This window comes from Canis lupus, chromosome 4, assembly GCF_011100685.1.
Source record: "Canis lupus familiaris isolate Mischka breed German Shepherd chromosome 4, alternate assembly UU_Cfam_GSD_1.0, whole genome shotgun sequence".
Lineage (NCBI taxonomy): Eukaryota > Metazoa > Chordata > Mammalia > Carnivora > Canidae > Canis > Canis lupus.
In genome coordinates, this window is record NC_049225.1 from 40,901,559 (window position 1) to 40,919,053 (window position 17,495).

Sequence of the window (17,495 nt, forward strand, 5' to 3'; positions counted from 1 at the left end):
AGGGACAAGTTGTAGGATGAAACTGATCTTTGAAAAATTTTTTTAAAGATTTTATTATTTATGAGAGACAGAGGCAGAGATATAGGCAGAGGGAGAAGTAGGTTCCCCACGGGGAGCACAATGCGTGCTTCAATCCAGGACTCTGGGATCACTACCTGAGCGGAAGGCAGATGCTCAAGACCGAGCCACCCAGCCATCCCGATTTTTGAAGTATTTTACTAAAAACTAATTTCACTTTGGGGATTTAAATTACACTCCCATATAAAAAGTATAAGGAGCTTTGTTTTGGTGGAAATTTATTTAACTGTGCAAGTACAGTGTTATAATGTTTAACTTTTTAACACATGCCTTGTGTTACATTTAGTAATGCAAATTTCACACTTTTCATCCTGTTTTTACTTATCAAAATCTCCCTTCCTCACTATGTTATTTGCACAACAAACGCATTGAGTATACCTGCGTAACATATTTGAACCTATATGTAATATCTCAGTAGGGCCTAGTACAGTGGCTTGTAAATAACAGTTACATAAGAAATACTTGTTGGAAAGCCTGGGTAGCTCAGCAGTTGAGCATCTGCCTTCAGCTCAGGGCATGATGCCAGGTCTGGGGATCAAGTCCCACATCCGGCTCCCCGCCGGGAGCCTGCTTCTCCCTCTGCCTATGTCTCTGCTTCTCTCTCTGTCTCTCATGAATAAATAAATAAAATCTTTAAAAAAATACTTGTTGAACAAGAGCTTGAAGTCATTAAAGTAATGGCTTTTCAATCGTTTAAGGTTCACAAATAAAATTAACAAATATTTGGGAACCCTGGGTGGCGCAGCGGTTTGGTGCCTGCCTTTGGCCCAGGGCGCGATCCTGGAGACCTGGGATCGAATCCCACGTCGGGCTCCCGGTGCATGGAGCCTGCTTCTCCCTCTGCCTGTGTCTCTGCCTCTCTCTCTCTCTCTCTCTCTCTGTGTGACTATCATAAATAAATAAAAATTAAAAAAAAATATTTGAGAAGAGCTACAATTATAATACATAATCTTTGTCTTTGTTGTAATTTTTATTTAAAAAAAATCTTCACATTTTCTTGATTCTTACAAGGACTCTTTGACTTTAAGGGAAGATTGGGTTAATGTTGTTTCACAGGGGAGGAAACTGAGGCACAGAGAAGTTTTCATATGAATAAGGAATAAAAAGAGTATCCCAGACTGTAAGCTTCTTCTGTTTTCTAACTCAGTATTCTTTCCACAGATGATGAGGGGTTTTGGTTGACTTTTCTTTCCTTGCAGAAGTGTGTGTATTTTTCCTTTGTGGCAGTAAACATAGTTGAGTTGTAATTAATGGGATGTGTTTCTTAAGAATTCTTGTGTTCGGGATCCCTGGGTGGCGCAGCGGTTTGGCGCCTGCCTTTGGCCCAGGGCGCGACCTGGAGACCCAGGATCGAATCCCACATCGGGCTCCCGGTGCATGGAGCCTGCTTCTCCCTCTGCCTGTGTCTCTGCCTCTCTCTCTCTCTCTGATGACTATCATAAAATAAATAAAATTAAAAAAAAAAAAAAAAGAATTCTTGTGTTCACTCTTGTGTCCAAAATGGAGATGGCAGCAGTAAAAAATGAGGTGGGTAATTGTCTTTTATCTTAGTCAATAAATTATATTGCTTTTCACAAGATAAAAATTTTGAACTAAGATCTTAATCATCTAAAATTGGATTAAATTTAGGGGAAAAATGTTAATCTTGTTCATCTTTTGTGCCTCTTTATTTTGTTATTTCACTTTTACCCCTACCTTCTAATCCAGAATGAATTTTTTAGCTTAAAACTCAGTTTATTCAAACTTCAGTTTAACTTTGTGGGGAAACAAGTTTCCTTAAAATATAGGAAAAGAAGGATTTGTCTAATCTGAAGAAAGCTTAATAAAGCTTTTCTAGGCCTGTGCTCTGAAATCACCTATAGTATATAGAATATTGGAAAATCTGTCTGTCTCAGCTCACTCACCCGAAGGGGTGAGTTGACAGATTGCCTGAACTTTCTTTCTGATTGGTATATCCAGCACTTAAAGGATGGGGATTGGAACCCAGAAGTGAATGAGCATTTGTATTTAAAATGTCAGTATATGAACGTTTGGTGTACCACCTTCTGGTTTTATAGTTGGTAAAAGGAACAGAGACCCCCATCTCCTGAATGTGTCTTGCTCAGAAGGGGGAAGGGAAACCTATATTGGTCCCCTAAAACAGTTTCATTCTGGTAGCTTATGTTTTTTCTGGCAGTCACCAATATATATCTGCCATGAACTTTGGTTATCCTGGAAATAATTTTAACTTGATTAAAAAGCTTTTAGGCTACCTGGGTGGCTCAGTCCATTAGGTGTCTCTGCCTTCTGCTCGGTCATGATCCCAGGGTCCTGGGATGGAGCCCTGCATCCTGCATCGGGTCCCTGCTCATTAGGGAGTCTGCTTCTCACTCTCCCTCTGCTTGCGCTCTCTTTTTCTCAATAAATACATACATACAGACTTACATAAAATCTTAAAAAAAAAAACAACAAAAACTATTGGGCCTATAATCACTGTTGTATTGCCAAAAATTAACACACATGGACCTATTGAACACACCCTTCTGTGAATTTAGATTTTGCTGCTCTGAGTTTGTGATGTTTGCATCATGTTGTTGATACCTCTCTCTTATTAAATGACTCCAAGTAGTTTATACATCCTTTAAAGTCTCATAATTGGGCAGCCCTGGTGGCTCAGCAGTTTAGCCCCTGCCTTCAGCCCAGGGCGTGATCCTGGAATCCCCGGATTGAGTCCCACATCGGGCTCCCTGCATGGAGCCTGCTTCTCTCTCTGCCTGTGTCTGCCTCTCTCTCTGTCTCTCAGGAATAAATAAAATCTTTAAAAAAATAAAATAAAGTCTCATAATTTTGAAGTGAAAAATTGAATGTGTTTACTACATATATGTAGGATATAATGAAAAGGAACTTGAGAAACAATGAAATGATACCCAGTACTTTTGGAATGAACATTGAATAAGACACTTCAGCTGTAATGAGCTCTCAGAATGGGCAAAATTACTTATCCGTTGTTGAATGAAATGTAATACCCTTGGAAGCAAGAAGAAGACTGTCTTTTTGTGTGGGATGTGTTATGGGATAGAAAATAGGTTCTTGTGTTTGTATTTTTGTTTTCTATTTACCTATACTAAATATACTGACTAGAAATTACAATGTAACTACATAGGGCAAACAAATGACTGAAAAGCATTTAACTTTTTCTTTTTTTTCTGTAACATTTGATCCTTAAGCATTTTAAGCCAAGAATAATAAACAGGGACAGAACAACACTTCAGTGGTAAAGATAGGTTTTTCAGTTTGGAGTAAGGATGAATACTAAAAGCCTAAATACTAATAAAAGAATGAGAAATTCCACCATTATTAAAAAAGGAGGAAAAAGGAGTTTTCAGATGAAACATTGGGGAGATTAGAGAAAATTAAGATGTAGAATATTTTAGTATATGTGCTGCTGAAGTGAGCACTAAGATTTAGAATAAAATTCAGGGATCCCTGGGTGGCTCAGCGGTTTAGCGCCTGCCTTTGGCCCAGGGCGCGATCCTGGAGTCCCCGGATCGAGTCCCACATTGGGCTCCCTGCATGGAGCCTGCTTCTCCCTCCTCCTGTGTCTCTGCCTCTCTCTCTCTCTATGTCTATCATAAATGAATAAATCTTTAAAAAAAAAGATTTAGAATAAAATTCAGCTTCCGTTGAGAAATAATTCTGCTTTAATAATAGTATAAAACATTGGCAGGTTATTTTGTACTGAAGTCTTGGGGGAAAATGCTATACAATTTAATGAGTAGGAAAGTATTGACTAATGATATCTTTACATTTATTCCTGATACAGTCTAAAAGCTACTTACAACATTGCTAAACTAAATCACCCTGGTCAGAAGTTTAGACTGGAGCATTTGTTTTTTTGTTTTGTTTTGTTTTGTTAGACTGGAACATTTGTAAGATTACTTTGCCTTCTACATGAGAAAGGAGAGTAATTGAAGCTTTTGATTCCTATGTGTGTGTGGATACAAATGTGTTCGTTATATATAATATACGTATATAAATATATACATAAAACATATAGTATATATTATTTTTGTATATTCATTTTTATACAGTCTCTTGTTTCATAGGAGAACTGTAGGTCTAATCTTTTCTTACTGTATATGTTTGTGGTCATTTAACAAACTTTAACTTTATTAAAAAATTTTAAAAGTTAAAAAGCATGTATAAGAAAAGTAAATCACATTTATGCTACCACATAACATAAACATTTTTGTGTACATTCTTTCATACTCAGGTTGCATGCTGTATGTATAAAAAACAGCAAAAATTATGATCAGAGCGGGGCACCTGGGTGGCTCAGTGTTTGAGCGTCTGTCTGCCTTTGGCTCAGGTCACCATCCCAGTGTCCTGGGATCAAGTCCTGCATCAGGGACTTGGGAGCATGGTTTCCCTATGCCTGTGTCTCGCCTCTTTCTCTGTCTCTCATGCATAAATCTTTTTTAAAAAATTATATGTTCAGGGGACGCCTGGGTGGCTCAGCGGTTAAGTGTCTGCCTTCTGCTCAGGGCGTGATCCTGGGGTTCTGGGATCAAGTCCCCCATCAGGCTCCCTGCATGGAGCCTGCTTCTCCCTCTGTCTGTGTCTCTACCTTTCTCTGTGTGTCTCTCATGAATAAATAAAAAATCTAAAAAAAAAAATTGTATGTTCAGAGAAATGTGAAGTGCTTTTTGGAGTCATTGTAGCTATACTTCTAGAGCAGTTATGGCTTATAGAGTTTGACTTTACTGATGTTCTGGGATATGATGGAAATATCATAGTTAGCTTTTCATTTTGGGAGGGGTTATCAATATTTTTTCTGAAATTGACCTGGCTGTGTGTTTTGAAATTTAAGAATTAGTAGAGTCACCACAGTGAAGTGAGAAACACACATACCAGGACTTAATCTGAGGAAATGCAATGTAAACCAGAGCTAAAGGAGATACCCTGGTATAATTGGGCAAGTTTCCCATGGTATTTATGTGGGCAGTTTGTAAGAATGTAGTATTGCTTATGATATTGTTCTTCTGCATTGTGCAGTTAAATAAGCCAAAAGTAAATCTTGGAGTTTTATAATGGTAATAGCCATAGATGGAATTTTTAAAATTTTATTTATTTATTTTGGAATTTTAAAAATTTAAATGATATCCAAGATCTGTCCCTTGGGACACCTGGGTGGCTCAATGGTTGAGCGTCTGCCTTCGGCTTGGGTTGTGGTCCCAGGGTCCTGGGATCGAGTCCTGCATCAGGTTTTCCACAGTTATACTTTTGTATAAGTTGGTGGAGAGAGAGAATTTGATGACTGAATCCTAGTTCTGCCTTTACAGATTTTGTGGCAAAATCTTGAACAAGCCAAAATACCATATGTTCTATAGTTCCAGTGAACATACTCTTTGATTCTGACCTGTTCTTTTTTTCTTTTTCTGACCTGTTCTTAAAAGTAAGAGGGCTTTGATTGCATTTAGAAACCCATTAAAAGAAAAGGACTTGGCAAATGAGTATAATTCAAGTAACCATATTTACCCACATTTTTGCCAATTTTTCAAGCAAAGGAGACTTCAGGTTGAAAATGGAGACCCTTCTTGAATAGAGTCTTATGGATCACTGGTGTCTTAGGAAACTGTATTTTTCTTGACAGTGCCTTGGTACAGGCATCAGCATGCTTTTGGTAACTGGTGTATGCTGTCTGGAAAATAGCAGGTAGTTGGGCGTTTAAGATTCATGCCAACTTGCTGTGCCATCCTAAGTACTTGTTCACACCTTTAACCTTATAGGTCCCTGCGACCTGACAAATAGATTATCATGAGGTTCCCTTTGAGAGGGTAGGTGAAAGTTGAACATTTAACCCAGTATGTCTTTTTTTTTTTTTTTTTTTAAGATTTATTTATTTATTCAGAGAGAGGGAGAAGCAGGCTCCATGCAGGAAGCCTGACGTGGGACTCGATCCCCGGTCTCCAGGATCACGCCCTAGGCTGCGGGTGGCGCTAAACCGCTGCACCACTGGGGCTGCCCTAACCCAGTAAGTCTTAAAGCCGTGATGCAGGGCAGCCTGGGTGGCTCAGCAGTTTAGCGCCACCTTCAGCCCAGGGCGTGATCCTGGAGACCTGGGATTGAGTCCCATGTTGAGCTCCCTGCATGGAGCCTGCTTCTCCCTCTGCCTGTGTTTCTGCCTCTCTCTCTGTGTCTCTCATGAATAAATAAATAAAATATTTAATTAAAAAAAAACAACAACCATGATTCAGTATAGGCTTAGTGGCTAAGAATATGAAACTTGGAGTCCATCAATCTGGGTTTGAATCTCAGCTGTATCAGTTAGCTTTATGATCTTTGGGAGGTTTTTTATTTTTATTAATTTAACAAACATTTAGGTATTTTTTTTTATGCTAGAAAATGTTCTAAATTTGTGAGGAATATTGCCTCATTAATCTTTGTAACAATCCAATTAGACTTATTATTATCATTTCCCTTATCGTCTTCCTTACCTAAGTATTTTACCTTTTGTTTCCTCATTTTAAGATGGAGATTATACTGGAGTTGAGAGCATTCTGTAGGACAGTATATAGATAGATAGCACTCTACACAGTAGCTGGGCTGTAGTTATTCTCTGTTGATTTACTATTTCTGAGAAAAGCAACATTTTGTGACAAACTGCTAACTTCTATACCCATGATGGTATAATTAGAGTAACAGGGTTCATTCCCTGCAGGGTCTTCTAAATGCTTACAGAAACATTCCTGCAAATTCCTGAAGAATTTTGAATTGGTTGAGGAAAGTCTCAAAAAAAAAAAAAAAAATCTCCCTCCATCTAGACACAGTCCACACCTTTACAGTGTTCTGCGTCTTTGGGCTTAGTGAGATCTAGGTTAATGTCATTGTTGCTCTCCAAAATCCAAATCTGTATCCAAGGAATTATCAAAGGGCCACAGGTCTTTTTTGTTTGTTTTACTTTATTTTAAAATAATATCAGACTTAAAGGTGCAAAAATGGTAGGAAGAAGTTTTGTATATCCTTCATTCAGGTTTCCTCAAATGTTACATTTTATCACATCTGCTTTGATAATCTTAATTTATATATTTACAAATGTGTAAATACTTATATCTTGAACCATCTGATTAAGTTGCAGATAGGAAACCTTTTTACCCCAAATGCTTAAGTGTGTATTTCCTTTTTTCTTTTTTTTAAGATTTTTTATTTATTCATTTGAGAGAGACAGAACAAGAGCACAAGCAGTGGGGGAGAACCAGAAAGAGAGGGAGAAGCAGACTCTCTGCTAAGTAGGGAGCCTGACACGGGGCACAGTCCCAGGAACTGGGAATCCTGACCTGAGCCGAAGGCAGATGCTTAACCAACTGAGCCACTCAGGCGCCCCCCTTAAGTGTATTTCAGAAGAGCAAGGACATTCTTTTATATAACCACAATACAGTTACCAAAATCAGGGCATTAATATTGATATAATGCTAATACTTGCTCTGTTGATTTTACTCAGTTTCATCATTGTCTTCACTGATATTCAAAGAAAATCTCCCAGGATCGTGCATTTAGTTGTCATATCTCTTTAGTCCATTTTAATCTGGAGCAATTCTGGAGATGTTTTAATGACCTTGTTATTTTGAAATGTACAGGCCAGTTATTTTGCAGAGAGTTTATTATTTGAATTTGTCTGATGTTTCTTTATGCTTGAATTCCTCATGATTGTATAGTTCAGGCTAGAATACCGCAGAGATTGTGTCCTTCTCAGTGCATAATGTCAGGAGTCACATAATGTCTGTTTTTCCATTATTGGTGATGTTAATTTTGATCACTTATGGTGCCGGCCATGTTTTTTCATGTAACTTTTTCCCTGGGCAAATAAGTATCTAGTAAGAGGATTGAGTTTATGTAAATACTTTGTTTCTTATCAAACAGGTACTAGCTTTATCCATTGATAATCCCTTTTTTAAGGTTTTATTTATTTATTCATGAGAAACAGAGAGAGAGAGAGAGAGAGAGAGAGGCAGAGACACAGGCAGAGGAGAAGCAGGCTCCATGCAGGGAGCCTGACGTGGGACTCGATCCTGGCTCTCCAGGATCATGCCCTGGGCCAAAGGTGGTGCTAAACTGCTGAGCACCCAAGCTGCCCTATCCATTGATAATTCTTGCCTCAAATAATTTTTGGTGGTTGTCAAATGGTGATTTTTTAAAATTTCATGACTTTTATGATTATTAATAATTATATGTATTTTTAAAGATATTATTTATTTGAGCAGGGGCAGAAGGAGAAGCAGACTCCACTGGTGAGCAGAGAGCCTGATGGGGGCTCAATCCCAGGACACTGGGATCATCACCTGAGGTGAAGGCGGGTGCTTAACAAAATGAGCCACCCAGCTGCCCCAATAATTTCATAATTATTAAATTTAATGTAAGAAAACCCTTTTGTCTTCCACATTCATTTACTTAGAGTTAGTATGGACTTCACTTTTCTGTTTTATTCCGAGCTATATTCTTTTACTGTTATTTATTTTGATGCTTAAATTGTGCCATATTGGCCAGTGGGAGCTCCTCCAAGCTGGCCACTGTGTTCTTTTGACATGCCTTCATTAGTTGTTGAGCACTTCTTTGTTTTCTGGCATAACAAGATATTTCAGGCTCATCTTGTATTTTTACTTGTCAGAGCCCTGAAATCAGCTAGGGATCCCTGGTTCCTTTCAGTGGAGAATGATATTTGGAAGCCAGGATCTACATTCCAGGTGTATTTGGTGCTATTGGAGTGTCACTGCCTCTAGGTTGTCTCAGTGAAAAGAGCTAGGATAGATACAGATACATAGATATATAGTTAAAGATACAGATTCTAGCATGTATAGGATATATATACAATGTATAGGGCATATGCATATCCTATGTATATATTAAGGGGGAAATATAGATAGATATAGACATGTGTCTGTCTCTTTATGTATAAAACATATATCTCTTTATGTATTAAAAACAATGAGTTCTGGACACCTGGGTGGCTCAGTGGTGAGCATCTGACGCCTTTGGCTCAGGGCATGATTCCAGGGTCCTGGGATCAAGTCCTGAATCCGGCTCCTGACATGGAGCCTGCTTCTCCCTCTACCTATGTATCTGCCTCTCTCTCTGTGTGTCTCTTATGAATGAATAAATAAAATCTTTAACAACAACAATAGTGAGTTCATAGTGATATCTGGCATTCTCCTGCCTATATTTATAATTGTCTCTCTGTGAAAAAACTTGACTCTCAGTTTCCACAATATATTTACTTATTTACTCAGTCTGAGAATACATATGATGTAGTTCTGGAATTGTTAATTCATTTTATTGTGAAAAGCAAAGCTACCAACTGGAGCTGTTTACAATTTTTTGTCTTTAGCTTAAGGGTAAAATCACTAACAAAATTCTGAAGTTTAGATTAGGTATACAGCCTTTAATATAATTAAGCTGATTACTTGAAATACAGTTAGATTCATCTGTTTCTTTTTGTGTTCCATTTGTAGTTTTCCTCCTTCTTTGTTGATTTTATTTAGAGTATGTGTAATATTAACATAGTTTTAAAAGTTAGATTGGACAAAAAGATATACTCAGGGAAGCATTACCTTTCCCATTTTTAGCTCTTACCCATCCTCCCCGCCCCCCCTTTAATATTTATTCATTCATGAGAGACAGAGAGGGAGGCAGAGACATATGGAGAAGCAGGCTCCCCAAGGAGCAGGGAGCCTGATGTGGAAATTAATCCCAAGACCCCAGGATCATGACCCAAGCAGAAGGCAGACACTTAACCGACTGAGCCACCCAGGTGCTGCCCCCTCCCCCCATTATTTCTTTTCTTGTTTCCGCCCACCCTGGTAAGTAACCAGTATTATTGGTTTCTGGTTTATCCTTCTGTTTCTTTTTGTATAAATGAACTATTACATATTTGGTTTCTTTCTTCCTTTTCTTTCCTTTTTCTTTCTCGTTTTTCTTTTTTCATTATAGGACTTCTTTTGAATAGTGAAAATTTGGTTCTCCCAACAGGGGTATTATACCTACCCTTCAGTGTATTTCTTGTCTTTTTTTTTTCCCCCCAATATTTCTTGTCCTTAAGATGACTCATCAACTTCACCAGCTCAGTATAGAGCTATGTAAATACATAGTGATTAAATGTAACTAGTTTTACATTTGACATTTTATATACAGTATTACTACTTTATAAATTATACCAGCATGCATACTGGTATATATGCTCTCAGATTTGGAATATCTCATAAAACTCGTTTGAAGTGAGATTAGTTTCTTTCCATTGTATGTAGTGCCTTTCTACATCAATGCAGATATTGCATAAATACAGATATTTAATGTTTTTATATATTCTTTTAAGTAGTTCAAACATGTCTGAACTAAATAAAAAGTTTTGAGTTCCCAAAGAATAGATACTGTGTGTGTGTGAGAGAGAGAAAGAGAGAGAGAGATTGCAGCTCACAGGTACTTAGAGTGTACATTTTTGTTATTGAATCCTTTTTTTAAAAAAATATTTTTATAAGTTATTTATTTGACAGAGGGAGAAAGTAAGCACAAGCAGGGGGAGCAGCAAAGGAGAGGGAGAAGCTGGCTTCCCACAGAGTAGGGAGCCTGACCTGGGGCTTAATCCTAGGATGCTGGAATCACAACCTGAGGACCTGAGTCGAAGGCAGACTCCACTGACTGAGCCACACAGGAGCCGCTAGTTATTGCATGTTACTGCTATAGGATCTCTCTCCCTCTCTGCTCTGTTTAAACAAGAATAAGAGTTTAATTCTTTCTTTGGCTTTCAGTGTTTCTTCATTGAGTGTGATATTAACTGTGGGTTTTTTATTTTTACTTTTTAAGGTTTTAAATTTTTTTTTTTAATTTATTTATGATAGTCACAGAGAGAGAGAGAGAGAGGCAGAGACACAGGCAGAGGGAGAAGCAGGCTCCATGCACCGGGAGCCCGATGTGGGATTCGATCCCGGGTCTCCAGGATCGCGCCCTGGGCCAAAGGCAGGCGCCAAACCACTGCGCCACCCAGGGATCCCGTACTTTTTAAGATTTTATTTATTTATTCATGAGAGACACAGAGAGAGAGAGAGGCAGAGACACAGGCGGAGGGAGAAGCAGGCTCCATGTGGGGAGTCTGACGTGGGACTCAATCCCGGGTCTCCAGGATCACGCCTTGGGCACGCTAAACCGCTGAGCCACCCGGGCTGCCCTGTGGGGTTTTTTATGAAGACCCTTTACCATTTTGTGGAAGTGCCCTAATCTTCCTAGCTTTATGAGGGCTTTTATCATGAAAGAATATTAAGTTTTATCTAGTGCTTTTTTTTTTTAATTTGTGTTCTTTATTTTTTAAGAGTTTATTTATTCATGAGAGACACACAGAGAGAGAGAAAGAGAGAGAGGCAGAGACACAGGCAGAGGGAGAAGCAGGCTCCATGGAGGGAGCCCGACGTGGGACTCGATCCCCGGTCTCCAGGATCACGCCCTGGACCCAAGGCGGCGCTAAACCGCTGAGCCACCCGGGCTGCCCTTTTTTTTTTTTTTTTTTTTTGCATTCATAGAGATGATCGCATGTTTTTTCTTCCTTAATTCTATTAACATGGCATATTAATTCCATTGATTTTCTTATATTGAACCAGTCTTGCATTACTGGGACAAAGTCCACTTGGTCATGGTATTATATTCTGTTTATTATGCTGTTGAATTTGGTTTGCTAGTATTATGTTGAGAATTTTTGTATATCTTCTTATAGGATCTTGGTCTAATGTTTTCTTTCCGGGGGGGTGGCGGTTGTTTGTAGTCATCTTTGTCTGGCTTTGGTTAGGGTAATGCTAGCCTCATAGAATGAGTTAGGAAGTATTCTCTACTCTTCTATTTTTTTGGAAGCATTTGAAAATGATTGGTGTTAATTCCTTAAATGTTTAGTAGAATTCACCAGCGACGTCATCCTGTTCTGGGCTTTTCTTCCTGGGGAGGTCTTTGATTATTGATTCAATCTCTTGTTATAGGTCTGTTGTTGTTCTTCCTCTTCCTCCTTCTCCTTCAATTTGTTTTCAGTAATCTCTACTCCCAGCGTGGAACTCAGACTCCTAACCCTAAGATCAAGAGTCGTATACTCCACTGACTGAGCCAGCCAGGCGCCCCTCTTTCTTCTTAAGTCAATTTTGATCATTTGTTTCTCAGTACTTGTCCATTTCATCTAGATCATTTAATTTGCTGGTGTACAACTAATTGTTCACAGTATTCTAGTTTTATAATCCTTTTTTATTTCTGTAAGGTCAGTAATACAATAATTGCACTTTTCTGATTTTTGTTATTTATGGCTTCTCTTATTCTTAATTGAGCTAAAAGTTTGACAATTTTGTTGATCTTTTCAAAGGACTAACTTTTGGCTTTATTGACTGTTTATCTCAGCTCTAATCTTTATTATTACCTTCCTTCTGCTAGCTTTGGGTTTACTTTGCTCATTTTTTTAGTTCCTTAAGGTGTATAGTTAGGTTATTGAGTTCTTTCCCTCTGAGCATTGCTTTTCTATATCCCATAAGTTTTTGTATTTTGTGTTTCTGCTTTCATTTGTCTTTTCTCATTTCCTTGTGATTTTTTTATTTGATCCATCGGATATGAAGGTATTGTTTAATTTCCATATATTTGTGACTTTTCCAGTTTTCCTTCTTCATTCCGTTATGGTCAGAGAATATAGATTGTATGATTTGAGTCTTACTTTCATTGAGACTTGTTTTGTTACCTAACTTATTAGTCTATCCTGGAGAATTCCCATGTGCACTTAAGAAGACTATGTGTTTTGCTCTTGTTGGGTGGAATGTTCTATATATCTGTTAGATTTAGTTGAATTATAGTATTATTCAAGTCATCTGTTTCTTTATTGATGTTTTGTCTAGATAGTCTATCCATCATTGAAAATGGAGATCATGATTTCTAACAATGGTAGAATTTTCTCTCCAGTTCTGTCAGTATTTCCTTCATATGTTCTGGGACTCTGTTAAGGGCATATATGTTTATAAGTGCTATATCTAACTAATTAATTGATCTATTATAAAATATCCTTCTATGTCTCTAATAAAAATGTGTTATATAGTCTATTTTCTCTAACCACTCCAGCTCTCTTTTGGTGACTACTTGCACAGTATATCTTTTTCCATTTTTTGCCTTCAACTTAAGTGTGTTTTTCAATCTAAAGTGTCTCTTATGGGGTGCCTGGGTGACTCAGTGGTTGAGCATTTGCCTTTGCCTTAGGTCATGATCCTGGGGTCCTCAGATGAATCCTGTATCAGGCTCCCTATAGGCAATCTGCTTGCTTCTCCCTCTGCCTGTGTCTCTGCCTCTGTCTCTCACGAATAAGTAAATAAAATCTTTTAAAAAATAAAACTAAAATATTCCTTATAGACAGCATATAGTTCAATGATGGTTTTTTTGTCCGTTCTGTAAATTTCAACATTATTTTTAAGATTCAAAAAAAACTTATTTTAAGTAATCTGTATACCCAATGTGGGGCAAACCTATACCCCCAAGATCAAGAGTTGCATACTCTATTGACTGAGCCAACCAGGTGCCCCTATAAATTTCAACATTTTCTTAAAATGCTTAATATTTATGTTTCATGTAATTACTAGTAAGATAGTATTTATACCTGCCATTTTGCTGGGTTTTTTGCTACATATCTTATTCCTTTTTTTCTTCTATCCCTCTATTCATGCTTTAGTTTGTTTTTTTAAAACATTTTTTTAAATTTATTTATTTATTCATGCTTTAGTTTGTATTAGATATTTTCTAGCGTATCATTTTAATTCCCTTGTAATTTCTTTTACCATATATTTGTGAGTCATTTTCCTAGTGGTTGCTCTGGAGATTATAATGAACGTCTTAATTTATAACAGTCTAGTTAAAATTGAAACCAGTCTAATGTCAATAACATATCAAAACTTTTATATAGTCTCTTCCACTTCCTCTTCATGTTGTTATTGACATATAAATAACATCTTTATACATTGTATGTACATAAAAACAGATTTATAATTATTGTTTTATACAATTTTTTAAATTTATTTTTTATTTTTTTTATTTATGATAGAGAGAGAGAGAGAGGCAGAGACACAGGCAGAGGGAGAAGCAGGCTCCATGCACCAGGAGCCCGACGTGGGACTTGATCCCGGGTCTCCAGGATCGCGCCCTGGACCAAAGGCAGGCGCCAAACCGCTGCGCCACCCAGGGATCCCTATACAATTTTTTAAAGATTTTATTTATTCATTCCTGACGGACAGAGAGAGAGAGGCAAAGGGAAAAGTAGGCTCTCCACAGGGAGCCCAATGTGGGACTGGAGCCCGATGTGGGATTCTGTGGGACTTGATCCGGATCCTGGAATCACACCCTAAGTCAAAGGCAGACACTCAACTGCCTCAATGGCCAGAGCCACCCAGGCATCCCTCCGATTGTCTTTTAAATCAAAAGACAGGATGGGCGCCTGGCTGGCTCAGTTGGTTAAGCATCTGACTCTTGATCTTAGCTCAGATCTTGACCTCAGGATTGTGAGTTCAAGCCACATATTGCCCTCCATGGAGGGTGTGGGGCCTACGTTAAAAAAAAAAAAATCAAGTAGGAAACGATTTACATATTTGCTGGCTTTTTTTTTTTTTTTTTGGCTTTTTTTTTTTAAGATTTTATTTATTCATGAGAGACATGTCTGTGTAGAGAGAGAGAGAGAGAGAGAGGCAGAGAAGCAGGTTCCATGCAGAGAGCCCGATGCAGGACTTGATCCCGGGTCTCCAGGATCAGGCCCTGGGCTGAAGGCGGCGCTAAACTGCTGAGCCACCTGGGCTGCCCTATTTGCTGGCTTTTATATTGACCTGTGTGCATTTATATATGTAAGTACATAAATGCAAATTACATATTTACACATATAAATTTGCCTTTGCTGATGTTTTTCATTTCTTCATGTATGTTCAGGTTACTGGTGAGTATGCTTTTATTTCAGCCTGAAGGACTTCTTATAGTATATTTTGCAGAGCTAGCCTGCTAGCAAAAAATCCTCTTAGCTTTTGTTTATCTGGGAATGTTTTACTTGTTCCTTAATTTTCAAAATACACTTTTTCCTGGATATAGAATTCTTAATCGACTTTTCATTATTTTGAATTTGCCATCTCACTGCCTTCTATCCTCCATGCCTTCTGATGAGAAATCAGTTGTTGAACTTCTGAGGATGTCTTATATGTGATGAGTCCCTTTATTGTTCTTTCAAGATCTCTATGTTTGGCTTTTGACAGTTTAAAGATGTCTGATGTGTCTAGGTAGGGATTTCAGAATTTGTTACTGTACTTGCTATGTAGTTCGACGTTTTGCATTATGTATAAGAAGTTTTGCACCACCTTTATTTCCAGTACTCCTTCCACCTTTTTCTCTCCCTTCTAGGACTCACATTATGTGTACATATTGGTAATCTTAATAGTCACCCCATTTGTCCAGGTCTCTTGACAAGGCTTTGTTCATTTTCCTTCGTTTTTTTAATGTTCCTCAGACTAGATCATCTCAACGGGCCTATCTTCATGTTCACTGACTGCTGCCTGCTCAGATCTGCTGCTGAGGCTCTCTGGTGAATTTTTTATTTGTTATTGCACTTTTCAACTCCATGATTGATTGATTGATTGATAACAGACAGAGAGAGAAGAGAGGCAGAGACACAGGCAGAGGGAGAAGCAGGCTCCATGCAGGGAGCCCGACGTGGGACTCGATTCCGAGTCTTTGGGATCACACCCCGGGCTGAAGGCGGCACTAACCGCTGGGCCACTGGGGCTGCCCAACTCCGTGATTTAAACATAGTTTCTATCTCTATCTCGTGAGTGGTGAAGGGAACAAAATGGGTAACGAGAAGGAAGTAGGAGATACAGGCTTCCAGTTATGGAATGAGTAAGTCATGGAATAAAAGGCACAGCATAGGGAATATGGTCAATGATATTATAATCAGGTTGTGTGGTGACAGATAGCAGCTACACTTGGGGTGAGCAGAGCATAACAAATAGAGATGTTGAATCACTATGTTGTACACCTGAAAATAATGTAACATTGTGTGTCACTTATGCTTATATTTAAAAAATAATACTTTCTATCTCTTTATTAAGACTTGGTTCTCAGGGTTGCCAAACTGACTCAGTAGAGCATATGACCCTTGATCTTGGGGTTGTGAGTTCAAGCCTCACATTGAGTATGAAGCCTAATTTTATAAAAACAACAACGAAGACTTAGTTCTCATTTGTTTAGTTCTTTATACATGGTTTCCTTTAGTTCTTTGAACATATTTAAGATAGCTAGCTGACTTAAACTCTAGTAAGTCCAATGTCTGGATTTTCTCAGTGACAGTTTCTATTATCTGCTTTTTTTTCTCCTTGTATGTGGGCCATACTTCCTTTGCATATCTCATAATTTTTTGGTTAAAAACTGAATATTTAAGATAATGACCCCTTCAAGTCAGATTCTTCTCCTTCAGTGTTTGTTTTTGTTGTTGCTTTTTGGTTTTGTTTTTTCACTGACTGTATTGAACTAATTCTATAACGTTTGTATTCTTTATTAGATGTGGCTTTTTTTTTTTTTTTTTTTTTTAAGATTTCACTTATTTATTCATGAGAGACACAGAGGCAGTGGGAGAAGCAAGCTCCCTGTGGGGGAGCCTGATGTGGGACTCAATCCCAGGATCCCAGGATCAACAACCTGAGCCAAAGGCAGACACTCAACCCCTGAGCCACTCAGGTGCCCCCACGTGCGGCTTCTGAAGTCTCTGCTTAGTTAGCTTAGTGGTGAGCTAATAATTGGATATATTTCTTTAAAAATGCAAAACCAGTAACTCTCCTAATTCTTTAGTGCAAGACTATGTTCATATTTGGAGCTCACCTTTAAAACTGAGGTAGTTTATTGCTGTGCCTTAACTCTTACTTCCTGCTTATACAGTCGCAGTATCAGTTAGAAGTGAGACTTTAGTACATTCTTGGTCTTTCCTGGACGTATACACAGTCCTGTATATCCACAGTCCTATGCATGTGCAGCCTTTTAGTTTTCCAGAAGTATGTCACTTTTTCTGGACATCTCATTCCCAGGCTTTGATTAGCCTTTCTTGCTTACCCCAAATGTTTCACTACTTCTTACAGGTGCAGTGTTAAACAATTTCTGCTTATTGTTTTTGACAAATGCCCCCAGGAAAAGGCTGTTCATTATGGGAAAGCTGTAAGTTAGGTCAAATAAAGACAAGCTCCATGAGCAGTATTTCCCAGAGAACTTCTACATAGGCCAAAAAAATGACAGTTTATTTTGCGAATGAGGCTTTTAAAGAGCTTCCACCCTGTTCTGATCCCTCCCGTGGCTGTGGTGCTGGTGACTTCTTTTCTTCTTCTTCTTCTTCTTCTTCTTTTTTTTTTTTTTTTGTAAGATTTTGT

General features: G+C 38.2%; 1 protein-coding gene across 4 annotated transcripts in view; it reads left to right on the forward strand.

The window, feature by feature from the left end:
• UBTD2 (ubiquitin domain containing 2) overlaps window positions 1-17,495 on the forward strand; it is a 71,696-nt gene that overhangs the window by 20,010 nt on the left and 34,191 nt on the right. Inside the window, exon 1 of one of the 4 annotated variants that reach the window (XM_038534754.1) lies at window positions 15,584-15,664. The exons of the other annotated variants lie outside the window; for them this stretch is intronic. The gene's annotated coding sequence lies outside the window, so the exon portion shown is untranslated. Of the gene's footprint in view, window positions 1-15,583; window positions 15,665-17,495 lie in introns of those variants that run through there. 4 annotated transcript variants of the gene reach the window in all.